Source organism: Pseudopodoces humilis, chromosome 5, assembly GCF_049639895.1.
Source record: "Pseudopodoces humilis isolate 2021_Gansu_Grassland_sample_001 chromosome 5, ASM4963989v1, whole genome shotgun sequence".
In the NCBI taxonomy this organism is placed as follows: domain Eukaryota; kingdom Metazoa; phylum Chordata; class Aves; order Passeriformes; family Paridae; genus Pseudopodoces; species Pseudopodoces humilis.
In genome coordinates, this window is record NC_142204.1 from 12,027,908 (window position 1) to 12,054,676 (window position 26,769).

The 26,769-nt window shown below is 42.9% G+C and overlaps 1 long non-coding RNA gene across 2 annotated transcripts; it reads left to right on the forward strand.

Moving 5' to 3' along the window:
• The first annotated feature begins 75 nt into the window (after nucleotides 1–75).
• On the forward strand, nucleotides 76–23,133 carry LOC148184274 (uncharacterized). Of its 2 annotated transcripts, XR_015772553.1 has the most exons (4): nucleotides 76–1,175; nucleotides 18,339–18,424; nucleotides 20,227–20,354; nucleotides 22,555–23,133. It is a non-coding gene; the product is annotated as an uncharacterized LOC148184274 (long non-coding RNA). The 2 variants fall into 2 exon arrangements; XR_015772552.1 differs by lacking the exon at nucleotides 18,339–18,424.
• The last annotated feature ends 3,636 nt before the right edge of the window (nucleotides 23,134–26,769 follow it).

Here is a 26,769-nt window from a genome sequence, read left to right on the forward strand (position 1 = left end):
CTGGGGGATGTGTGTGTGGAGAATGACTGGATTGGGGATGGGAGGGGGGAGGTTGAGGGGTTTTGTACTGTAGTTTCAAACTGAAATTATTCAGATATATTTTGTATCTGTATGACTGTATTTATGGTTGAAAGATTTCCTATTCCTGTGAAATATGATATCATTAAAGCACTAGGAACATTAGCAGATCAGCACTGAGTTTTCCACTAGTGATCAGTACAGATCTGGTTATCTTGTATGTGAAGTGAATTTGGTGCTTTGAGCCCTAGAGCAGAAAACTTCTGTTGTCATTGATATGTTAGTTTCTTGTGAGCCTTAAATTATTAAATATTGTAGATATTCTTCTTTATAAATAATTTTACTAGTTACCTTCCTCTTTCAGAATTTCTAAGTAATTCAGTCATGTGCTTACCGGCCCCACTCAAAAAAAGTATGTGCAGCTTTTTTTTTTTTTTTTTTTTTTTTTGTGGTTTTACAGTTTTATACCTTTGTTATATTTTTGAGACTGAAAGGAAAAAAACATACTGTTACTGGTTTCAATCCAGTGCACAACAGATCAAAAGTGATCTGAACAGATTTTCAAGTGCACAACAGATCAAAAACATGAGGGAGTGGATAGGCACAATGAGAAAGTAGAATATTGAGTGCAATATCTGCAAAACTCCTTTCATTGTACGCTCCAGGTTTCTTGAGCGTGTGTATCAATCACCTTTATGTTGCACACACCATTTGTGTACACAGTTCTCTGGATTTGGTTATCTTAGACCGGGAGTTGATGGCACTTCAGGAGTTGAACACAGCGTGCCGTGCTGCTAAATAACCATCGTGTGGCTTTTCTCTTGGACATGGGTGGAAAGCACTATCTTTTCATCAAAACACACCCCTGGTTTCTTTTATTTCCAAACAAAACCTTCTCAGTGCTGTGGATTTTACAGTTGAGGTGTTGTTGAAAGACGAGTGACACATTCATCAAGATCACAGCTTATTCTGAAGACTGACACAAAGTTGCACCTTTAGCTCAAAGAGCTTTCTTACCATTTCTCTTGGAAAGGACATCTCTGTTTCCCCCTTCAACTTCTGTTTTATTGCTGAAGGATGTTCCATGCCTTTCCCACATCCTGTGACACAGCAAGAGTAGCAGGGAAGAGAAGGCTTGATTGTCAACATTGCTCAAGGTTTGTTTCTAACAAATTTTCTAATATAAATAAGTGCTCAGTTGGGATTATAATTTATTCAAGTACCTCATCTATGTCCAGAGATAAATTGAGATCAGCTTTCCAGAGCAGCGCTCTGACACTCTCTCCCCCAGACACAAATGCTGCTTTCCTGTGCCTGACTGTGCTCTTTTATGATAATGCCCATGATTAATTTAATTTAACTTAAATTTAATTTAATGGTAATGCATGATGATTTTTTCCTTCCTAGTCAGTAAAATAAGTGCTAAGCAGTCATGCTTTTCATGAACAGTGTGCTCAGCCCAAAACCCAAAGCTGAGGGGAAGGACTTTGAATCTCATAATAGAGAACAGCATCTTTCACATTAATTTTAGAATTATAGATGTTGGTTTCTTGGTTGGTTTGCTTGTTTATTTGGATGGGGAATGAGACTGTAATGTGGTGAGGAGCTGTCTGAAACAAGACTGACAGGAAAAGTGCCCAGTGCAGCTGCACTCCAGACTCAGGGAGATCTCCACTTTGCTTTGGTGGCAGTTTTTGTACCAGGGGGAAGGGCAGAATCAGCTCTTTGGTGAGGCTGAATCTCAGATGAAACAAAGAAGTGGTGTAACACCACTGCACGTGCTGAGATCTGCATCAATGATGGACTTAGAGTAAGGCTTTTGCTCAGACAAGTGCTTTGATTTGCCCTCAATGATCACATCCATCTGACTTGCCTGAGTAAGTACCAAACAATTGCAGTGAATCTTTCAGGGTGAGGTTTTGGGGTGTTTTTTTGTGAACTACTACCCCCACTTTCCTGACCACCAGAGTCTGGTCTTCCAGCTGTACGTTGTGTTGGATTGGGCTGTTGGCTCCTCAGAGGAGAGGCAGTGTGTCCATGCAGCCATTTTTTTGGAATCCTGTGTAAGGATTTTAGGAATTGGGATTACATCTCTGTAGTATTTGCTGCAAGCTGATGTCAGTGAAAGCAGATCAGGGTTATGGGGCGTGGGTCAAGCTGATCTTGGTGATACAAAGGGAAGGCCTGGACTTCCTCCTTTTTTACTTTTCTTCTTCTACACCAATGTATCCACTTGTTGCTTTTGCTGAACTGGTTCTCTCCTCATGGAAGCACAATTTAAAGTGCTGCCTTCTCATCCTGGAGCTGCCTGAGCTCACTCATCTGACAGGAAATTAAATTCAACCTTCTGTTTGAATATGCTGTGTTTTTCCATAACAAAAACCCAGATCTTTTCATTAGAAAGAAAACAAATAATTATTTTAGTATTGTTAAAAATATTTGCTTGGTTTGTGTTTCTAAACAGTTGTTAAGCACAGTTCAGGCAAATTCGGTTTTGACACCTTTACAAAATATTTTATATTTTATATTGCATTATTTCTATTGGCTTATAGAACACTAAAGAAATTGTTTTCTAATGAGAGGTACTGCTGGCAAATACTGAGTAATGTGACCAGGAACGTGGTCAGAGCCCAGTTCAACAGAGCATTTAGCATGGACACATTCTTAAACCAACACAATTTTCAGCAGGTGTTTTAGATGCACCGATCTTTATGATTTTGAGGTTTGAGATCCTGAGTTGGACTGGGATGTTCCTTGTGGGTCTCTTCCAGCTCAGGGTATTCTTTGATTCTCTGATGGTTATTTAAAGATGAGTTATAAACTAAGCTGAAAGCTTGGAGCCATTGTTTCTTCTTGGATTTTGGGGCAAATATGTGCATTTGTGATACAGTCACGTAATGTGCCGATGCAAATTTGTGCTGCAAAAGAGTGTGAAAGTAAGAGAGAACTGAATCCCTCCAAGAAGGCTCCTGGAAATGTGAGACAGGAGGAGAGTTTTCTCTTCCAAGCCCATCACAAGAAGGAAATACATCCTAACCACTATTGATTTTATGCTAGCTGACCTGGAATGAACTGCAGGCTGAATCAGACCTCTTTCCTATATCAAAAGCATCAAGATACCAGAGCTTAATGAATAGCAATCATTGCAGACATAAAAAACTCCAAACAAACCCAGCCAAACAACCAACCAATACTTTTTTGTAAACTCTTTTGGCTAGGAGCTGCAACAGGGAAGCTCCCTCACCCCACACTTGCTGTAGTTATTAATGGCTTGTCCTCTCACATGGGACACTGTGCACTAAAATGCATTCTTGGAGATGCTGAAGTGAATGTTCATTTGGCTCACTGGTAATGTAAGTTCAGTTTGCTTAGCCTGGCCCCAAGGGTAGTCCACATTTCCCTTTTACTTTTCCATCATCCTAAAAAATGATAAAACAGTAACAAGCAGTTATATAACACCATTCATCTCCCAGAGCTTTATGAACAATTGCACCATGCTCTATGTACAGGCAGGGTAAAGAAAAGGCTGTGGAAGGGAAAACCAAGCCTTTCAAAAGATGAGAGGGCTCAGAGAGGGTACAAATAAGAGTGGGCTTGGCTGGACTGGGGGGTCTGAAATTTGGATCTCAGGGAAGAGAGAGATTCTATGGTCTCTTGGGTGGCTCTGCAGGCAAGGACTGGGTGCCAGCAGCTGTGCGCTGTGACCCATCTGGTGTGGGGTCACTGGACACAGAGGGGACTTAATGCTGCTCTGAACAGCATGAACGTATTCCTCTTTGTGTGCTCTTTTAATTTGGTCTCTGTAAGGAGAACGTGGCACTCCTGCTGGCTGCTCCCTGGCCTCTCCAGCTGCAGACACTGCTGGTCTGGTGGAGGTGGTGCTGGCTGCAGTGCACTGAGCCATTCTCCAAGCACTGCCCTTCACCTCCCATTAGGGAACAAAACACATGTCAGAGCACTCTCCTGAGAGATACATGTGTGCACAAAAAAAGTCTGTCTCTTCTGAAACCTGTCACAGAATCACTGAGGTTGGAAAAGACCTCAAAGGTCAGTAAGTCCAACCTGTGACGGATCACCACTTTGTCAACCGAACCAGAGCCCTGAGTGCCACATCCAGGTGCTTCTTGAACACCTTTGAGGATGGTGACTCCACCACCACCCTGGGCAGCTCATTCCAATACCTGACAACCTTTCCTGTAATGAAATAATTCTTCCTGATCAGTGTCAGTGAAGCTGGTGCTAAGGTCAGATGAGGAGAGCATTTAGTGGCATGTGATAGTGCCACTGAGCCATGGTGAGGGATGAGCTTCCTCACTGACATCTGATCCAGACATTTAGCAAGATGCCATGAACAGGAGTGGAATTTGGTAGGGGCCTCAGGGTGGTTGTTGCCATATTTAGGGAATAACTGAAGGAGGGCTTTAAGCACCTCATCAAGACTTTGGCCTTGCCACTTGGCCAGCAGTGCGATCGGAATGTTGTGTGGCAGGCAGGGTGTGGAGGAAGCTTCAGGAATAATGAGGCTGATCCAGTGCAGGACAGAGGAGCAGCAAGGAAACTGGGAGATAAAGCTCTAACAGCATCTGCCTGCCTTTGGTTCATGGTGCCTGCCTTTAGACATGTCACTGTGTGACCACCAGCCTCACTCCACAGCTACAAATGTCCAAACAATGAAATAGAAAAGGTCTTTATAATAATATAGCGTATGTCCAATTAAAATCATTGTTCCAAAATCATTCTGCCATGACTTTTGCTATAGACAGCACCATTAATTAGTTTTTTTAGATTGTGCCATTTAGTCTTTTTGTAGGTTTACTAATGTATGGTTTTCAGTTGGTTTGTTTGTTGGGGTTTTGTGTTTTTTTAAATTTTCTTTTCTTTTCTGTGTGCACTAACTGGTCCCCAGTTCTCCTGGTCAGCTTGTTTAAGTTCTGTTTCTCTGGCCTAAATTTGGGACCTCAGGGTGCTGATACTCTTCAGTGGAGCTGGGTCATGCCACCTGACATCAGTGTGTCAGCTCACAAGAGGGGTAAACACAGAAATTCTCCAGAAACTCTGTGGGCCCATTGACCAGAACATACACAACATTTGTATGATGAAATATTGTGAAAAATATGGTTATAGTAACCATTGAAATAATATGAAATAAAATCTTTTATGGTAATTGGAATAGGAAAAAAATAAAGCTGATAATGATATGACTAACAAATTCATTGGAATTAGAAATTTTGAAGAGAAATACCAACTTGTTTAAAGAAAAGGAAGGCTTCAAACTGACAGAAAATAAGTTTAGATTGGATATTAGGCAGAATTTTTTCCCTTTGAGGGTGGTAAGGGCCTAGCGAAAGTGTCCCAGAGAATCTGTGGATGCCCCAGAAATGACCTGATAGTAAAATGTATATCCTTCCTAGATGGCAACAAAGTGTTTTCATTAGAGCTTGGGCTTCCTAGCACACAGTCCTTATGCTTATTGCAGAATTAATAATTTTCCAGATAGAATTTAGAATTTACCAAAAGTCATCTTCAAGTTGTCTTCTGTATAAATAATTCACAGTCATCAGGGGATGTTTCCAAATAAATCGGTGTAGGTTTTAACATCTGATTGACAGGAAGAGGAGAAAATAGAAAGATAGATCTTATTTCTGTGCTTCAACTGTGGTGTGCCATGGAGGTTGTAATTTGCAATTTTGTGGAAAACAGCTGTGGTTATGTTAAAATTGACATTGGAAAGAATGTTGCTGGAGAAGCCACACAGGATGGAAACAGATAATAATTTCCCTCTCAAGACACTGGTTACTCTGACCTCCCCTAGTTTTCTGACAAAGCCAGTTTGGGCATAAATGCTGAAGTATAAGGTCTCTTCTCTTAAATCCCATGCCCAGCCCTGGCCAGGAACGGTGGTTTCCTCACTCCTGTGGGCGAGCAGTGCAATGAAACCTTGCAGCTTTTCTCATGACAATACAGCTGCATAATAAATACTCATGTCAGGGTTGATTGATTGATTTCCATGAAGATGCTGTAGGAAAAGATGTGATTTAAATAGACTACATTGGTCTAATGGTCTGGTGTGTACAAGGAGTAGGCAGAATTTCTTCCTTTGTATGATTTCACTCCAGTAGTGGTGTCTTAGCACGTAGTAATTCCCCCAGAAAATATCACAAAATACATACCAGGGCTTGCTTTGCTCTCTTCAGTTAGTAGAGATTAGTTACACTGTACCATACTTAATTCTCTCAAGCAAGTTCAACACATTTAAAACCTCTCCCTTTCCCTCCTCCCTGCTTAATTATAGATAGAAATGCCTGTGGTTTGAAAGGTGAAAAATTATTTGAATTATTTAAGCAGCATAACCTTATAATTTTTTTTCTGTCTTGCTTAAAATGATTTGAAAATCTAATGGGGTGTGATTGAATGTGATCATTTAACATGAATTTGCAGAGCAAATTGTATGAGTTTCTCAGTTCAGCAAACAGTAATTTTCAAGGTAGTGCTGCACAAGGGGGCTGTTTAAAGAAAGGTTATTGTGAAAATACATGGTGTTTTATTATGCAAGAGAATAGTGCAAAGAAGCAGGGGGTCTGGAGGGTGACAAGGCTTGTTCTGGGAAGGAATGCCCTCTAGCTTAAGCTTAGCCTCTGTGCTAGAAGATGGTGTTCCTTGAGCCAAAGAGGAAGCAAAGGGAAGAGGAGGAATCCACAGCTGAGATATCAGAACATTTGGCTGAGAAAGGGATGGTGGCTTCCACAGTTGTCTCTGGATTTCAGCCACTGGGCAAAATACCTGCACAGTATGTCTCAGGATCATGTTTTAACAGTCTGCTCAGTGCCTTGAAAGGATACAGGTACCTGCCTTTAGGAGAATGCGTGGATCTAAGGCAGCCACTGGCAACTCCTGCAGGCCTGGCGGAGTAAGTTCCAGTAACCAACATAATTTTGATTTTATCAGATTTCCCTTTCACACTTGTTTCCCAGAGTATCTCCATCTTAGTGATACATATTTACAATGGAGCGGAGGCTGAGAAACACAGAATTCTGGAGCAGGAAAGAGAAATCTCTCTGGAAGGCTTGGAAACACTGGGCATTTCAAAATAGCATTTGAACTTCTTCTTGCTAGTGGAAAATGGGGTAGCTCTGTTCTTAAAAAGGAAGCTGGATATTCACTGAGAGGGAGATACACATTCTCATAGACATCCTGACTGCATCTATATTAGAAAACAAAATGTGCCCAGGACCATTCCCTGGCACTGAGGCCAGCTGGCAGGAGACAGGCTGTGCTCCTGCTGCCAGAGGCTCGCTCCGAAACAAGGTGTTCGGCACTCAGCCTACTGGGCTCCCTTCCTGGCCTCTGCTCATTCCCACATCGTGCCTAGGAAGTATTCTGGGTGACAGTACTTGGGTACAGACTTACCAGCATGACGAGGAACCTTTAAGTGTAGTTGATTGTGATTAATTGCTTGGGAACATTCCCTCAAACTCTTGAGGTGGCAAGTGTAGATCCAGCCCTGCTTTGATGCCTCTTGCACTCAGGCAATTTTTGGGGGTATCTTAAAAGCATTTCCCCCTTTTGGCACATTCTTAAACAATAATCAGTCTCTATTCACTGAGAACAGTTATTCCTGCCAAAATCTTTTCTCATCTAATTCTGCTTCCACCTGCACTCATCTATATGCAACTCTAACTAAAAATCATTACACTCTTCCAGCTGCACGAAGAGGAGCATAAGTGGATCTGACAGTGGGAGGGGGATACTGTTGCTTTGGTTTTGGGCTGATTTTCCTGTTTGCCTGGCCCTAGTGTACCTTGTACCTGTACCTTGTGTTTCAGTTGCTGCATCTTCTAACTCTGCTTAGAATTCCAGTTCAGGCCCTGGTGGCTGAGCATATCCCCTGGTCTTCCTATCCAGCAGGATGCACCAGGAAGTACTATTAAAAAAAATAATTAAAAATTAAAGAAAAGAATAAAGGGGTGGGGACACACTGAATTCTAGTGCTGAGGAAACCACAGGCCACCCAGCATAGGCAAAAAGTGGACCAGCACTAGAATTCTTCTGTGGTTTCAAGATAAGCCTACATGCCATTGGTCCCCAGGTAATGGAACATGAGTTAAATTCAGTCAGAAGGAGAAGAAAGGGTGCATGTCTAGAACCAAACTTCCACTTAAAATCTTTTCTATAATCTATGGGTCTTGTCAGCTCTAACTACAATAGTTTAAGGTGTTAATGCTGTCAACCATCTCAAGAAGGGGGTGAGAAGTCCCTCTGAAGGGACAACTAAGGACAAGTTGATAGGATTTTTCCTTCGGCAGATGAGAGGGCACATGGTTTAGTGTGGGTGTCAGAAAAGACCACCAGAATGTGGAGGTTGGAATGCTGAGGTGCATCGCCTGGGAAAAAATGATGGAACTTTTTGTGTCATGGTATCACTCCTTGAGGTCTGTTTCAACAATGAGTAAGGCTGAAAAGTCTGTTTGTTGTACGTTAATATTTAGAGACAGGACACATAGTGCAAATGCACATGTAGAAAACATGAAGATTTGCAAGAAAGCAAAATTCAGATGCCAAACACATCCTGGAGGTGAGCAGATGCAATCATAGTCAGAGCCAGTAGAGGGGAGGAGGGCTTTCTAATTATTTCTCAGAGGGAGAGCAGTTGTAAAGTCATTTTTGCAGCCCTCATGGAAATATATATTTAAAATGTCTCAGAAGCACACCCTGCACTCTGTTCACTCTGTAGCTGCAGCTTAGTCCTACTGAAGTCAACAGGATTCCGTTCCAGGAATTGTGCTCAGATAGACTGGAGCTCTGCAGTCACATCCCTTGTTTTCCTTGAGTCCTGACAGCCCAAATTAAACTGAGATCTCTCTTAAGAGTGAAGGAATGCTGACGGCATGTGCTATGGGCACAGTGTAGAAACAATAATTTTCTTGCCTGGTCTCAGCATGACCAAATGGCAGCGTGGCATGTCCTGGCTGCATTCATGTCTCAGGCAAGGCAGGTGATGCTGGGGAGGGGTGTGAAGGGTCTGAATTTGGAAGAGAAGATAATCAGAGACAGAAGACTGGAACAAAATGCTCAAGCCAAAATGCTTTCTCCCCAGGGAAGCTCTCCCACAGCCAGATGCAGTGTTGTTTAGCTGTCTGAATTTCATTCCAGGTCTGCACATGGCTCTTAAGGTCCTGCCTGGGACTTTTTTTGTCTGGTGTTGGGTAGCAAACCCAAAGAAACAGGAAATCAGGCCTGAACAGTAATATCACATATTCACTTCTTATCACTGGAAAACCCATCCCCATTCCCTTGTCTGATTTTCTAATTGAATCATCACGGGTGTAAAATCACACTGTAACAATTCCTCCTCTCATTTGCAGAGCCCAGAGACAGGAGCCAGTCTAACATACTTGGAATTTGTTTTCCTTTTTGGAAAGGGCTTGCATTTTGGGTGGTTTTTTTCCCCAGGCTAATGTACATCTGAGGGCAGACTCCCCAGATGAGAATGGTTAGATTGGTGTTGACATTTTTAGAAATATGTGTGAATGGAAAAATATTCTAGGAGTGTTTTTATGAGTGTTTAACTCATAAAGTGTTTTTTTCAGGTGTGTGCCAGACATGCCTTCTCAATTTAAAGAGAGGGCAGGAGTGAATTTCAGCAGGTTGTGACTCAGCCAGGCAATATCCAATTCCCCTTTCTGAACAGATGACAAACAGCCAATTAGCATCTTTCCCAAAGGGAGGTACAGCAGCAAGAGAAGTTCCTGGCAATAAATGGATTTTCCAAGGTTGAAGTGTGAAGTGGTGCAGACAAATCTGCCTGATCTGTGGCTGTTCCTTCCAGTTTGGTGCTGACATGACGGGGACAAGACAGAGCTGAGCTGGTTTGTAGCAAACCAAACCTGCAGTTTTCTAATTCCCGGCGAGCCGGTGGAATATGGAGGATGAGCGCAGCTGACTCACGGCGCTGCGAATGTCAGCGATTCTTATAGGCTTTGTGGGGGGCTCGCTTTTGCTGCATCGTCAGAGCAAATGCCTTTGTTAGCAGCTCGTAGGCTCGCACGGAGCGAGCAGGGGCTGGCACAGGGGTGAAGGCAGCGCAGGTCGGGCTCTGAGGGTGCAGCATCAGCTCTCTGGGAACAGCCCGGCTCTGTCTCCAGCCAGGGCTCCAGCAGCCCCCTCTGAGTGCTGGCTCCGGGTCGCGGCAGAAGCCTGGAGCTCTCCACTGAGGCCAAGCGGTGCCCAGGGAGTGGCGGGGTCCTGCAGCAGGGCAGAGCTCCGTGCTGAGCCTGCCCTGCTGCCCGGGGGGATCAGGACGTGCTGAGCTGCCCCTGGCACGGCGCTCCAGAGAGCCAGCGCGGCTCTCCTCCAGCTTTGGTGGGCACATCAGCCATCCCAGGACAGTGGCAGGGTGCTTATGTGCGTACCAGCACCATCCTTCTCCCAGCCCTCTCTCTTCTGCAGGCTCAACAGGCTCTGCCTCATCATCATCTCCCTCCCTATTCCCATACTCCAGGATGAGGGGATGGGGCTGTGCCTGGTGCTCCTTATTGAACAGTTGTCTACAATTATTATCAATAACAATTCCAATATTAGTTGTCTCCAGCATAACCACCTGGATGCAGGAGTGGAATGCCCATTCAGCGGGGTTGCTGGTGATGCCAGTGTGTGCCATGGAGTACACGTTCTGGCCCCGGCAGGGCTCCTAGGGTTGGCTCCTGTTGAGGATGATTCCCCATACAGGGACACTGTGGCTTAGTGGTGGCCTTAGCAGGAAGCTTAGGTACATCTGTTTTCACGCATGTTCGGATTTGTGGAGCACTGGTTCATATCAGCTCTGCAGACAGTAGTGGACTGAGCTGGGTTCAGTCTGGAGAATGGTTTGGTGTTTTTTTTAGTCCCTCTTTTGTTCAACAGTAGCTTTTGAACTTATTTCCAACCAACTTTGGCAAAAGGACACTGGCCTTGAAGAAGACAACTTCTTTTTACAGCTTTTGGAAACATAGCTGGCTGCCTAGGGGAAACAAAGACCAAAATTAAAACTGCTTCTCATAGGCAAAAGCTGTGGCATGACCTGTCCTAAACTGTAGCTCTATCCACACAGGAGAGACCATGGTACATTCACAGACTTCTCTGAAGTGCTTCAAATGCTAATTAGATGGGATTTACAGGGTAACAGCAAGCAGCAGAGTTGTGCTTAGAAATAAGGCAAACAGCGCCTTGTATCTTGAGTCCCTCCATCCTTCCCTCCCTCCATCCTTCCCTCCCTCCATCCTTCCCTCCCTCCCTCCCTTCCTTCTCGAAGTAAGAACAGCTTAAAGCTCATATCCTTTTCTGCTGCACTGCAGTAGTCAGCATGGAGGTGCAGGAGGAAGAGAGGGAAGGCTTGGCCAGGGACTAATTTACAAGTAGAATGGATCTCTGTGTACATTCTTAGGCTGTGTTCATCATGGATTCTCTGGATGAGACCCTTCCAGTGATTCCATGTTTAGGGTGGCTTGTAGTCCTCATGTATTGGCTCTCAGTGAGCAGTTAAGCAGCTGGGTGTTTTAAAAAGAAAATTTAGGTACATATATATTAGCAATGTGTGATTTCTGAAAGGAAAGTGCATCTCAGAGCTGTCCTTTGTCCTCAAAACTTTGACCCCTGAAGGAAGTGTCATTTCCTGGTCCTTTATGGTGGGAGGGTTTACTGTGCTGAAGGGAAGAATACCAAGTGCTCTAACTATCAGCTTAGGGCTCTGAGCTGATGGGTTTTTATACCTTGGGCCTTGTTTCTTCAGGATTCAAGTCTAGAGCCAGTCCTGTTCAACTATTTATCAATGACCTGGATGCAGGAGTCAAACACAGCATGAGACATTTTCTGGTGACACCAAACTCAACTCTCTTCAGGGCCGAGAGGCCTTGAGAGGTCGGAGATTTGAATCTGTGAGCCACTGAGTGAAGTTTAACAACCACAAATGTTGGATTCTGCACCTGGAACAGAGGAATGCTGGGCACAGTATACACTGGGAGAGGAGTGCTCAGACAGTTGGGCCTTTCCAACTGAAGATATTATATTTTTTCTTCTATTTTCCAAAGTTATGAGTCACCCTGGAGAGAGGGCAGTCATGCTTGATTGGTTCACACACAGGCAAACCTGGCTGAGGACCAGAAGGCATTTGATGTGCTGCCATTGTTAAGAAAGGCTGAAGAATTTTGTCAGTGACGGATTTCTAGTGAAATCTGTTCAAAACCAGTGATGAAATGCTCACCACACGGGACACTTGCAACACTTGACTTTATACCATGCAAAGCACATGGTATCTCTACCAAACCAGCGGTGAACAGGAAGAACCTCCTGTTTGAAATCTGATTTTTACATTAATCTTATGATGCTGATTGTTGAACACTCAGCCTGTGTTGAACACTCAGCCTCACTCAAAAAGCAACCTGATTTTGAAAGGTAAGAACTGCTGCAGAAGAGAGGCAGAGGCCCAAGCATCCTCACCTTGAAGCCTGTCATGGCTTCCAGGTCTAGAAAAATCTTCAGTGAAAGCTGTGTAGGTGCTTTATTTTCCCATTATGTTCTTTTACCATGGTAAAATAAGTGTAGTAGCCTGCTGCAAAACAAATGGAATACAATCTGCCATTTTTCATCTTGACCATTTTGAAGTAGTCTGTTAAAATAGCCAAAAAATGGCATGCAGGCAGTTTGTGAAATCATTTTGCATGAAGGGATTTCAAAAAGCTTCTCAAAAGCTACCTACAAGTTATTAACTCACACTCAGGGGACCATCTGCCCAGTGGCTATTTAAAATAATGTATAAGCACACAGGTTAAAAGCAAGAGATATCTTACAAAAGCATATTTTCCAGAAAAAAAAAAAAATAGAAAAAAGAAAAGACAAAATCTGCAATTACTGAGCCTTACCTTTTGTTATACCCTGGGTGGTAAATCAAAAGGTATTTGGGAACAGAAATATATCTGGGGCTTTGAGACAACACATGTATGTTCTGAGAATCATCTTGTAGTTCCTGTTGCAGAATTTGGACCTATTTTGCTCTTGGTACATTTGTTTGAGGAAAATGCAGTGCATGTAAAAGGGACATTACTGTGGCTCTTCAGATTTTATAGGCAAGAATTTACAGCAATTTTTCTTCTCTAGGAACTGACCAGATATTGGAGAGGTTTTTTTCTAAATCTGCAAGGCTTCACCTACACGGGAATACTTGGGAAGCATAATCTGAATGAGAATTAGAAAAAAATAGTTCTTAATTACCATGATTCAAAGTGTTGCACACTCCTTTGTGGATAATCATATCTGGAATAAAGGTAGGCCTGGCTTATGTGTAACTGCGTCCACTTTGGAATACTAAAATAAATTTAATCTTTATTATTTTAAAGGAGAATGGCTGTGCAGGGACTAACCAGGACAAACATGGCTCTTTCCTAGACAGACAGTCCCCATTTTTAAATGTCATCTCAGAATTCAGGGAAGACACTGAAGTCATTGCAAACAGAGATGCCATCGCCATAATTTGCTGTCCACAAAGGGAACATTTCAACAAGGTGCTAAGCAATATTTTTTTTTTTAATGTGTTACATTCTTTTTATCACCTGTGTGTGTTGAGGGCCATTGGTATCACCCATGATGAAGTACAGGTGGCATTGAGGGTGACCTGTGCTGCTCAATACCAGTTATGTCATAGCTGTTACCAAATTTCATAGGCATCAAATGAAGAGCAACTTAATCCTGTAAGGGATGAAAAATCCTTTACCATTCTTAGCTTCAGACACTAACTCCTGGGATCAGTCCAAGAAGGGGATGGTAAGTATCCATACAAAAAGGCTGAGAGAATTAGGGTTGTTCAGTCTGGAGAGAAGAAGGATTGGGGTGACCTCATTGTGGCCTTGCAGTGCCTGAAGGGAACCCACAGGAAAGATGGAGAGAGACTCTTGACAGGCGCCTGGAGTGACAGGAGAAGGGGCAATGGCTTCACACTGACACAGAACAGGGTTAGACTGGATATTGGGAAGAAATTCTTCCATGTGAAGGTGGTGAGGGGCTGGCACAGGCTGCCCAGAGAAGCTGTGGCTGCCCCATCCCTGGCAGTGTCCAAGGCCGGGTTGGATGGGACTCTGAGCAACCTGGGCCAGTGGAAGGTGTCCCTGCCTGTGGCAGGGGGTGGGAATGAGATGAGTTTTAAGGTCCCTTCCAACCCAAGCCATTCTGTGATTCTATGACTAGAATTTGGACCAGAAAGATGCCCACTCCACCCTTACCTGATTCAGATTGTGTTTGGACTTTGGAGGCCTGTTCTGTTGTAGAATTGAACTGATGTTTTGCAACTGGCTTCAGTAGACAGAGAGAGGATGAAATAGCACTGGTGCTGGTTTTGGTAAACCTTCCCAGTGCTGGTTGGATGGAACAGCGGTTAGTCTGAGCCCTATTTTGAGCTGGTGGCAAAAATCACTTTGGAAAAGGATCAGGATGAGGCAATTATTCCTCACTGTCAGCTTCTGACTAAACTATGAATCCGTCTGTTTCTGTGGTCTCTTATATGAGGCTGGATATCACTGTCAGTCCATAATGCTTAAACTGGGAAAGCATTATGGGAAAAATAGAGCTGGAGAAGGTGGGAACAATTCTAGGCAAATGGGACTTTTGGACTTTCCTTAAGAAAACTTATCTAGGGGGTTGCAAGTGCTGAGCTGATGTGTAAAGACCCTGTGTAGCATCATGGGATGCCAGATTAGCGCTTACTATTTGAAAAGATAGTGGAAATAACAATCTATTCCATGTTTTTATTTTCTGTAGTTAATAATCTGGATATTCCCTTTAGTGTCCTAGCCCTTTGGCTTCTCTGATTACCCATGTTGCTGAGTTCCATAGCCACATCTTCTGTTAAAAAGTAATTCCTTTTCCTGCTTTTATATTTTCTGCTGTGGATCATTCACATATCTCCTGTAAGGCTTTTTAGTCAGTTTTAAGCTCCAACACCTAAAGCTGGATCCTAAAATGGGCTGATCCACGGATTACAATAAAGGTGATATTTTCACTTTCACTCTCTTTTTCTCATGCACCCTGTCACCTTTACTGCTTTGACCACACCCTGTGTCGTGAATTCAAGCCCTCACTTAACAGGTAGTGAAACTTTTCACGGGTGGTCTCTCACAGGTAGAATTTAGAGCACTGACTCTAAATTCTAAGTGGTGGCAGCCAGGTCTCTTGAATATTCACTGTTGGTTAAGTTTTAGCCTGATTCAGATTTAAATTTGGGCTGGCTTCTTTTTACCCAGCATCACTATAAATACCCAGAACATGTTTTTTCAGAACACAGACAGAAGTTTAGATCTCTGTGATACGTGTGAGGATTTTTTTCTTACATATTATGCAGCAATTTTTTCTGGCATTTTGCTGTCTGCTGACCCACCTTTTTCCTCTTTCTCTGAAGAATCTCAACATTCCTTTTGTCCCAGCTCCTGTAAATTAATTGAGCATTTGCAGGCTACTCTGTCTCGTTTCTATCTTTCCAAAGAAAATTTAAATATTCAGTGGAACACAAGCACCAGGGAGCCTTGTCTGGTCTTCTCCCATGATTACAGCAGGTGTATCACTCATTGGGAGGGGACATTCCGCCTTTCTTTAAGCAGGTATAACCTTCACAGGAACAAATCCATTCCAGTACCTGAAGAGACAAAGATGGAGAGGAATTTTTTATAAATGTGGTGACAGGACAAGAGGCAAGAGCTTCACACTGACACAGAGTAGGTTTAGATTGGATATCAGGAAGAAATTCTTCCCTGTCAGGGTGGTGAGGCCCTGGCACAGTAGACCAGAGGAGCTGTGGCTGCTCCCATGCCCACTTCTGAAACACCTTGTGCTCCTTTTCAGTTTGTCAATGGCCTGTTCTCGGTACAACCACGAGAGTCATTAACAGGACTGTCTCACCAAGCTGCCCTGTTAGCTCTGCCAGCCTCCATGAGTCACAGCAATACCTCCCACAAGCTCTAGCAACACCTGTGGAAGTCACACTGTCAGACTCAATACTGCCTTGTGCCAGCCTGCATTTGCCTTTGTCACAAGCAAACCTGACCTGATACTGCATTTTATGAGGGGAGCTGCTATTGTTTCAGTAAAGCCTGTGTTTTTCTGATGGGAAGCTGCTCCTGGTCTACATTCCCAATTCAGGGAGAAAAAATCTGTGCTCACAGAGCCTGTGTAGGAGCAGGAACACAGGCAAGGCAATGCCACAGACAGATTGCTCTAATACTGCTGAACATACCAAGGCTGGTCTGCTGGTCTAATTAAACTGGAGGTGAAAGAGTTAATCTAGGCTTTGCCATGGCAGCCAAAGGGTGCACTTCAGGTAATTGCCAGTGTCTGACTTAGAAACAGTAAGTCACAGTCCTGATGCAGTGGAAGACGCTTGGTGTGGTGCCACTGACTTCACAGGGGTCAGAACTGGGCTCAGGGTTCACTTTAGACATTTTGCACAACATGGTTCAAGAAATGATACTGATCTCTGCCATGATTTTAAAACTGAATCCAGCCACCACAGAACCAGTCAGTTTCTTAGGAAAGTTTGTTAGGCTTCTCAGTATTGACACTGGATTTCAGATGTATATTCGCTTAATTACTCTTTTGATAAAACCCCTTATTAAGCAAGTCTCCTCTCCATCTGGTGCTGATCTGACTTAAAATACAGCAAGATTGGCAACTCATTAATTCATGGACAGGATAAGTGTAAAATTTGCATAAATCAGTTAATACTAGAAAGTACAAAACTTGTAGTTTCTTGAAAAAGCAAACTATGAACCTTTCCTCTTAGGACAGAAACTCTTTGTGAGATGGATAAATATCTCACACATTTCTTGTGATGAAATATTGAGTAGTGATGTTTGGGTTTTTCAGATTCCTTTCCCATTAATTCTTGTTCCAAATATAGAACTAGTCTTGAAAATGGTGACACTTCATGTTCAAGACAAAATTCCTGCTCTTTAATTATGTGGTTTTATTTTTAAAGCTTTAATCTTACATCAGTAATTTTAAGTGCTTCTCAGTGATGCTCTGAGCAAGGAACTACCATCCTTCTTGGTTGTTTTCAGTGCCAGATGACATTTTTATCCAACAGTAGGCATCCATTTGCTATGAAGATTGAGTTCCAGGAATGCAATGTACAGTTGTGAGGCAATTTTGATCACTGCTCTCTGGAAATTATAGTGATTATATACATTTTAATGTTTAGTTTACCCTCTGGATTACAATTCCTTTTTCTGAATCGCTAGAAGGAAATCACACTAGTTTGCTGGGTTTTTTTTCTGGAATATTAAAAATCTTGTTTAAAATAACCACCCTGCTCCAGCTTGTGGGAGCTGCCAGTCACTGTCTGTGAGAGGTGGCAAAGTGCTCATCTCCCATATGATTGAGAAAACCTTTGCAAGAGAACCCTGGATTGAATCAGGAATGTTTCCACAAAAAATGTATCTTGCAATAACATCCTCCAGAAAAGGAGAAAGAAAAGGACTTTCGTGGAGAAAGTCTCCTGCTTTGCTCTACCCCATGTCCAAGCTGACAAAAGTGTCCCTGCATCTTTTCCTCGTGTTTGGAGAAGAGTGGGAGGAAGTGCAGAGACCAGCTCCGTGTGAATGGAAAGCTGCTCTTTGCAAGTCATTTCTTGACTGTTCTAAGTGATTGCTTTCACAGAATCCTTAGGGCTGGAAAGGACCTCTGGAGCTCATCCAGACCAACCCCCTGCCCAGGCAGGGTCACCCAGAGCAGGTGACACAGGAGCACATCCAGGTAGGTTTGGAATGTCTACAGAGGGGGAACTCCAGGCTCTCCCTGGGCAGCTGTTCCAGTGCTCTGCCACCCTCAGTGGAAAGAAATTCTTCCTCATGCTGAGGTGGAACTTCTTGTGTTTAGTTTATGGCCATTGATCCTCGTCCTGTCACTGAGCACCACTGAAGAGAGCCTGGCACCAATCCTCTTGATACCCTCTTTGAGATATTCATATGTTCTTTCTTGACCTTTTGTGCACCTCAGGTGATAAGACAGAGCTAAGAAGCAAGATATAGAAAGGGTTCCTCTGGATTCATAGAGTCTGCTTAGAACAGCAGCAGACAAAAACAGGTCCAGGAGATTGCACCTCAGGACAAAGCTCACTCTAAAGGACTGCTGACAGGTGTCTGACAGCAAAAACTTGTTTAATTCGGTAGTACCAAGGAGCCTCTCTGTTAAACAGAAAGCTCATAGCAGGACACTGCTGCATTAACAAGATTTTCTCTGGCTGCTCCAATTCCCTTTAGCTTTTTTAATTTTTTTTTTTTTTTTTGTAATCCTCTTTCAAACTGCAGCAGCATTTGTTGTCCTGAGGTGCTGACTCCAGTGGAAGAGATTTTAGTGGAAGCTTCTCCTGCAGTGTGCACAAGCTTCATTTCAGGTCAGTAATCACATCTTCCTCAGCCTCTCCTGGGGCTCTCACATTGATCATCCTCCAGCTGGAGGAATTGTCTGAGAGGAAGGGTACGACTGTTGTGTTAAGGTCACATTTCTAGACTGAGGGTGGAGTGAGGGAAGCTTCTGCCCTTTGGATTCGGGGGAGACCTGACATTTGGATGTGGTGTGAATGCCATCAGCCATCAGATGGCAGGAGGCCATCAGCCTTCCTGCTCCATCATGCACATTGCCCCTCTCCAGGCAGCCAGTTATGTCAAGAAGGAACAAGAGGAGAGGGCAGAGCATGTGACGGGTGACTTGAGCTGGTGTTTGGGTTCTGAGCAACAAAGCCTCTGCTGGATGAGGCTGTTTCACCAACAAAAGGCTTATTGACTGTTCTGAGTCATCATCAGCAGTCCCTGTGAAGGACTTGAGTTGATGTGACAGAGTAGGAAGTTTGCCCTAGGACAAATCTGGAGAACAAAACATCCACAGAAATGAAACATGCTTTATGTTTCCAGTGTTACCTGAAGAACCAGATGGGAGCAAAAAGAAAAAGCAGGAGGTCAGGGGATCTAAAAGCTTGTGAGAAGGAGCTATTTGATGTCTTTTGCTAAATTCTCCTGTGAAAGCTGGAATAACGCAATGGATTGCAAAGTGATCCTTCTGCTAAACTGACTCTAGAACCAAGCTGACTCCTATCTACCTTCTCAGAAAAAAGGGCATTACTTTGGCTATATACACTCTGAGGTCCCGGAGAGCCCATTGCTTCATTACCTGCATGGAGGGGAATTTTGCTACTGAGTGGAATTCTCATACCCAAGTTAGGATTTTATTCCCCTTTCCCCAGATAAATGTTCAGATTTTTTGGCATCATATAAATATTCTTTGACACCTTTCAATGAAGTTCATTTTTGAAAGTGGCAGGGCAAAAGAGGAGGAAACATCTAGAGTGAGATTTATATGCTATTTTCTGGTATGAATTTTTTTCTTTTTGAAGGGTGATATGGTGTCCAGTTGCTGCTTGAAGTACTCCCTCTAGTCTAGAGAATATTTGCTTGCTCATATAGAGTGAACCTTCTGTGCTCTTGGCTTCTGACTGGTTAGGAAATGCCCTCAGGAAGATGGAGATGAAAGTTCAGATACAGAGTAAGGAGGGAATTGTGATTCTTGAGCAGGGGTTGTTACCACTCAGAGAGGTGGTAAGAGAAAATGCTTCCTCTGATCAGCCTCATTTCTGGGAGGAGGTAGAATTTAGGTTCCTAACTAGAAAACTCCATGTTACTTCTGATTTTAAGAAAAGCCAGAGTCCAGGCACTTGGGGAACTGAATCCTCTGGGAAGTGTGAGTGCAGGATTCTACAGCAGCAGACTGCACTGGGGTTTAGATGTTCTGCATTTTGGATCACGGTAGCTATATGTACAATTAGTAAGGATTTCAACATCTAATTCCTCCTGTGACCTGGCCATCCTTTCCCACATCAGGGAACTGTGGTTTGGCCTTAGGAAGCACCCACCCTGGATGGTCAGCCTAGTGTGGCATAGAGGACCATATCCCTGAGGTGATAACCAGGAAATGTGTAAGAAGCAGATCTTTTCTCACAAAAGCCCTTTCTCACCTCACAGGTTGAGCCCTGTACTTTTACTAAAGGCTGGGACTTGCATCCAGACGTGTCACTAAAGCTGTAAAAACAAGGAAGAACTGTAACCCTGACAAGTGCTGAATACAGTTTGCTAAGGAGGCTGCAACAGCCAGAGCAGGTATGTGATAAACCTGTAAATTCTGTTGCCTCTCTGTGTTTTCCAGAGCAACCTGGAGCTCAAGCAGGAGAGGTGCTCTTCAGATGGCTCTCCACATTGTCTTCCCTAACACACCAGTGAGGCACGAGACCAGGGCAGAAATTCCAGTGTGGGGAGGATGTGAGTCATGAGATGGTGAGTGAAGGAAACAGCAGGATAAAAATAACAGAGCCCAGTGTGATGCAGAATATTAATCTCTTGCCCTGTGTTATCCTCGCTTGTATTACAGGCACCACTCTGCTGTAGTGTAGATGCTCTGCTGCTCAAAACAGATCCCTCCCTGCTGCTCGCAAAGATTATAGCTCAGGATGCCAGATTGCAGGGACTCCTAATACTCATGCCTTTAAGTTGGCTGAAAATTCTTAATCAAGAAATTCCTGCCGTAGAAAATATGTAATCAAAGAGAGTCAAAATGCTACATTTGTATTTTTCAGGTTTACATGAAAATGTCAATTTAAGTTAAATTGACTTTAGCTGAAAAAATTTATTTCTTCAAACTCTAAATTAGTAAAGTCCCTTTCATTTTCCAACCTTCTTTTTTTTTCCTCTCACTCTTTCTTCCTTCAAAAGGAGAAAATATAGGAGAAGAGTGTGAAAATACCATGAAAAACCCACACAAAATTCAAGTTTGATTCTAGCTGACATAAATTACTAGGAAAAAAAAATAGGAAAAGTGGAATTGGTAAAATAAAATTTAAAAAAGAAGTGCCAAATATTTTCTTTTGAGATGTGAATCTCTCTACTGAAATCTGCCATCAGATTTGCTGAGCTTCATTCTGAGATCACTCACAACAAAATCAAATTCTAAGGAGCAAAAAACAAAAATCAAAAAACAAAATCTAAGGAGCACTTTCATGTCAGCCAGTGTGAGGTTTCTAAACCAGTCCCCTTAACATCTCCTCTAACCACTGGGCAGTGATCTTCAGAGAGCTCTTGGGAACTTAGGAAGCCTCTTACTTTGGTATCTTTCAATCCAGTCAGGAATTTGAGCACAATAAAGACAGCAGGAGCTTTTCCTTTAACTTGAAAAGGTGCCAGCTCTGGCACTGAGGCTTCACTGCAGATTAACACATGGGAAGCTCTTCTGACAGAAATTCCCTTTGGTATTTCGGAGTGGGGAGAACTGTTTATTTAATTTCACACAGGTTCAGTTCAAAACCTTGCCAAAGGATTTCACTTGGCTGTTTGGTTTTTTTGTGTTTTTTTTTTTTTGGTGGTGTTTTTGTTTTTTAGTTTTTTTCATGTAAGTCACCTTGGGCTTAAGTTCCCCTTCAAGACTTTTGGTAAAACTTTACCAAAACCAACTTCTTTCATCCCACTAAGCTGAAAAATCCCTTTTTTTTTGCTTCTTTCTTTTCTATTTTGTCTTACAGAAGCTGTCTGGGAAGCTACTTTTCTAGGAATAACTTTTCTAGTTTTAAATACTCTTCTTAAGCAATCTCCTGTTATTTTTTACTTTTATATTTCCATCTATTTAACTTATTCCTGTATACCAAGTCTTTTTTATTTTCCAATGCGTAAAGAAAGAAAGACTTATTTTGGAAGTTCTACAAAAATGGAAGTCATTGTAATCATGATTTGATGTCCTTGGAACACACTTTATTTACTATTTGTTTTTACTAGGACATTGTTTGAACATAACTTTAAGCCCAATAAGGTTCCATGACAAATCTCCTGGGAGAAGATATTTATGGTCCATATTTTCAGAGAGGGAGATTGGAAGTAGAAAAAGGCTTAAGTATTTAGGCCTCGCTTCAGCTCTGAAGGCAGGGGAAATCTGCAAATAATCACTTGACCAGTTGAAGTAGAGGGTGGCATGTGCAGATGCCCAGTTCCAAGGGGCACTTGCATTCTATGTGTGCTCATTCCAAGCAGAAACATGGGCCTCAGATTGTGTGCATTACTGCAGGGGAACTGACCTATTTTTCTAGAGAGGAAAAATCTACCATAAAAATCCAATTTGCAAGGATTGTGGGAGTGGAAACAGGGCTGGCTTTTTTTGTCTAGGATATTTGGTTATGCAAACAAATTGATGAGGGAGAAACTTTCAGCAGGAAAACTGCTGATGGTGCTCAGTGCCAATCAATTAATTGTAACATGCTTGAAAGGAAAGTGAAATAATGGTGCACCTTTCAGAAAATCAGAGAATCATACAATGGCCTGGGTTGGAAGGGACCTTAAAGATCCTCTGGTTCCAACCCCCTGTCATGGGAAAGGGCACCTTCCACTTTGTTCCAAGCCATAATTTTGTGTCCACTGTGGAGCCTAATGGTTTTTCCTCCTTAATTACTGCAGCTTTTTGCATGACACTCTCCTGATTGCCTTCCTCCTGCAGACACTGACCATTAGGAAGACACTGCTGCAGAGTCTGAAACCAAACCATCCTATTCCTTGTTCTCAAGTCATCTTGGGTTGGAAGCTGCTGAAAACTTCCTTCTGGATAAATAACTGTGACGTCCCCATCATCCCCAGAATTGGATTTCTTCACTGGGATTACTGAAACACTGGTCTGCTCCGAGGCTTCTCTCATAGAGGAATTGTTCAGCTCCACAATAGGAGTGAGAAAAGTTTAAATGCTTTGGGGCTCACTCCCAGGCACAAGACTTTATTATTTGAGCTTTTGTTTGGAAATAAATTGAGTTCTTGTCATAGATTGGGCATCTTCTCCCGTGGTTCTTACATATCAAACTTTCTCATCATTCTGGAAGAAGATTCAAGTGTTTGTTCTCTTTCTTTTATTGGCACTCATCTTTATTTATTTTGTATTCTTGAGATGTGCTGCATCTCTGGAGTTTGTATTTCTACTTTTAGTGAAAAATGCTGTACAAGTCTAGAATGCATCTGAAGTTTAGTCTAATTTTTCATGTGACTTTGACTTGAACATTTTTCTGTTTATGTTTATATTTCTATTTCAAATATGTGCATTACCTGTATTCTTTAAGCCTTTTCCCCATCTATAACTCAATAAAATAATGTCCACGTTCTTCAGAATCATATTGTGTGTTCCTGCCAGTGATAACAGTTTCTGAATAATAATGATTGATAATTTTAAATGTGTTCATCTATATTTATATCTATTTCTATAACTATATCTGTATCTGTATCTGTCTGTCACAACCTGAAGTTCTTCTGATGTGGGATTTGAGGTGGTGGAAAAATTACCAGTGAGTGGGAGTTCAGCTCAGAAACAATTCTTCATAAGTCTGTTTGGACTTGAAAGGTAGATTTTCCTGCTCCATAAAGGTTTATGTTCTTTATTTCAGTTCTCATCCATGGCTTAATTTACAACTGCTATTGCATGAATCAGTGGAGTGTCACCCATTTCACTAGAAGTTTGTGTGAGACCAGTACTTCCCTGTGCAGCTCTTGGAACTGGATACTGTAGGATCTGGCCCTGCCTTGTGAGAGTCCTTTAGGCAGATTCTCAGCTGGCATGGACCAGCCTCGTTTCCTTGACATTAGTGGAGCTCTTCTGGTTTGTGCTTACTGAACACCTCAGAGTTTACCTGCATTTAAATGAAACTTGTTTCTGTGAATCACAAGCTTTTTAAGGAATTTGGTTGGTATTTTTTTAACTCCCTCTACTAAGGAAATGAGTACCATGACCTAGGAGATCTGAGGGCTGATGCAAGCCTTAGGCCTTTAACTGGAGGACTTAATCCTTGTCATGTGGATCTTCCCATTCCTTCTAACTCCCTTGATTTTCTTTTGCTGGATAGATCCAGTGAGGTGCTCAGTTCTGTGCTGAGGCATAGTCCTGACTGACATGAATGGATGCACAAATGGATGCAGGACTGAGGCTTTAATGAGGATATTTCTGAGTCTTTGGGAACAGGCTTTGATCTTAGAGTGAACTTATCAAAATTCTGAGCACTCTGAGCATGCATGGACATTGAAGTCCCTCAGAGCAAGGGCATGAAACCATTCAATGTCTCTCTTGCTTTGGGGAGATTCAGCTTTTTTTGGCTTTTTCTTTGGAAAAGATATTCACTGCCAGGAGAAACTCGAGGCCATTGTACAATGCTGGCTTTTTACTGCTGTAAAATTCCTTTGGGTCTCAAAGGTTTAGTGAAGTCAGTGGGAAATTTTCTATCACATGCAGTGTGTTGGGAACATGTCCTTGCTGCAAGTAAGACTCCATCAAATATAGCTGTTTACAAAGCAAAGAGAGAAGGGCATTTCTCATCCTTTTCTGTTTAATGCTGTATGCCAAGCCTCTGTTTAGGATTTTAAATCATACAAATTGCAAAATGTCCCATTTAAATATAATGAATGCTGAACCAAGTCAAGCTGTGGGCTATTTACCACAGGGAATGGGCAATAGGATCTCCAGGGAATAGAAGCCTGAGGGTTGTGAGTGGTGACAGGTGACTTGTCTGACTTACCTACACCTCCATCACTGAACTGAGTGGAGCTCTATTTTGTTATGTACCCCAAAATGAGAGCTCCTGATTCCTCTTACATCTTGGAGGCATAGTGTACACATCTAGACATCTCCAATTAGAAACAAGGTATGTTCTTGCAAACAGCTGGGGCTGGTTTATAACTAGGGTTTCTATAAATAGGACACCTTCTTTCATTTAGGTGAGCTACTGCTGCTGTTTTGCCAAAAGCATGTTCATTAATTTCTTTCCAGCTTCTCCTTGTCATTGTTAGAGCATAGGAAGCAAGTTCATGGTTTAACAGGCTTGAGTTTCAGACTAGGATAATCAAATAATTTTGATTCTATTTATCAGCTTTTAATTTGCAATTAAAGGTTAAATTCAGATGAAAATATCTTCAAACTGAAAAGGGAATTTTGCTTAGAAGTTGACTACCCTTAACCAGCACCTAGCTCTGTGCTTGAACTTTGTGCCTGTAGTTACAGGAAGAAACATCCAAGATAGTCAGGAAACACAACAGAAGCCTCCTATGGTAAGAAGAGTGATGAACTGAAATCCACTGAAGTGAAGGTGTTGCAAAGACCTGTCTAGGACAGGATTCTTATTCCCTGGATCCAGTCCCATACCCTTGTAAGCGTGTTTGCAGCAAGGGAAACTTGCAGAGCATGTGCCTGCCATCAGCCTGATTCGGCTGCCAACACTGCCAAACGCCGAGTTCATTCATTATTATTGCTGGGTTTTCAGGAGGCAAGATGAGCAAAATCAACATCAATCTCCAACAGATGGGACTAGAGGAGGGCAGCTGCAGGCATACGCTGCACTACATACAGCAGGCGAGCGCACGTGGAATCCTCTGCCCCCAGAGCTCCGGCGTTTCCATTACACGGGCAGCAGGAAAATACAATTATCCGAATTAACTGCCTGCAAAGCCCTGCGCTTTCTGCTGCCCACTCGGGAATTCAGGCAGGACCCAAGGAACACTGAGCACAGAGGTGCCATTACTCACGTGGCAGCGGTGGAAAAGCACATTCCTGTCTACGTGAGATGAGCAGGGGCATTCCTGCGAGCCTCCTGCCGTTTCTTTTATGTTCTTGGTAGCTCGTTCTATTTTGTTTTTACCTTTCAGGCTGCAAATGAGATTACATCACAGGCATGCAGAAAAGAAAATGCAGTGGAAATATGTGTAAACAAGATTACTAGGGCAAAACAGTGCACATTAACTGCCCTGGGGGATGTGAAGCTGGGGCAGGGCTGGGAGCAGTTTTTGCCTGGGTACAGCAGATGCAGGCAGGAAATATTAATGATATGCTCTGAAAGAGCTGCTCAGCCTGCTCAGAGTGCAGAAAAACAGAAGGTGTGAAAGAGTTCAATTTTTTTTAGGTATTCATATTCTTTCCCCCCAAAACACTGTCTTGAAATCCTGTTGGATTTTGACAACTTTCAAAGGGCCTCAGCTGTCATTTTGCTGTCGGTCATGCATAGACCCATATACACTTGGCTCTGTGGGACATAAAGGTAGGACGTGAGAGCTGTCTTAAAATGAGAAATCTGATAATGACCAAAAATGTTTTATTTGTGATAGAGAGGGGGTACTTTTGGTTGGATTCTTTGCTGTTGGTTTAAAATGCTTGAGGTTGTTGATACAATCCCTGTCTGCCCAGTCTGTGTCAAGAGCTGTGAACTCTTACCTTAGAGCTGAGAGCTCTACATGAGGAAGGGACCACAGGAGAAATAAAATCAGTTCATGTTTTGAAAAAAAAAAACCCAATATAACCACGTTACAACAAATCCTCCACCTTTCTGCTTGCTGGCAGAATCTCTGCTCCCTCCCACGCAGCCCCAGCTGGAGAGCCTTTACTTGCAGCAAAGCCACTCTGGTTGTGACAGTCCCTTTACAGTCACTGCTCCCTTTTCATTCCCTCCCAGGGAGCAGCAGCTGCCACCACAGCCCCTCTTTTCTGCCTCCAAGGGCTCCCCACTTATGTAATTTGCAGAAGGCAAAGGAAGAAAATATTGAATTGATGCTAGACAGGGTCAGAGTGATCATCCTAGCGGCAGAGATTAGCAGGTCCAGTGCTGCAGTGAGCATCCTACTCCAATTTCAGGTGGAGTAAGTCTTTCACCCAGGCCCTGAACCTACCACACCCACAAAGCCAGAGAAGCTCTGT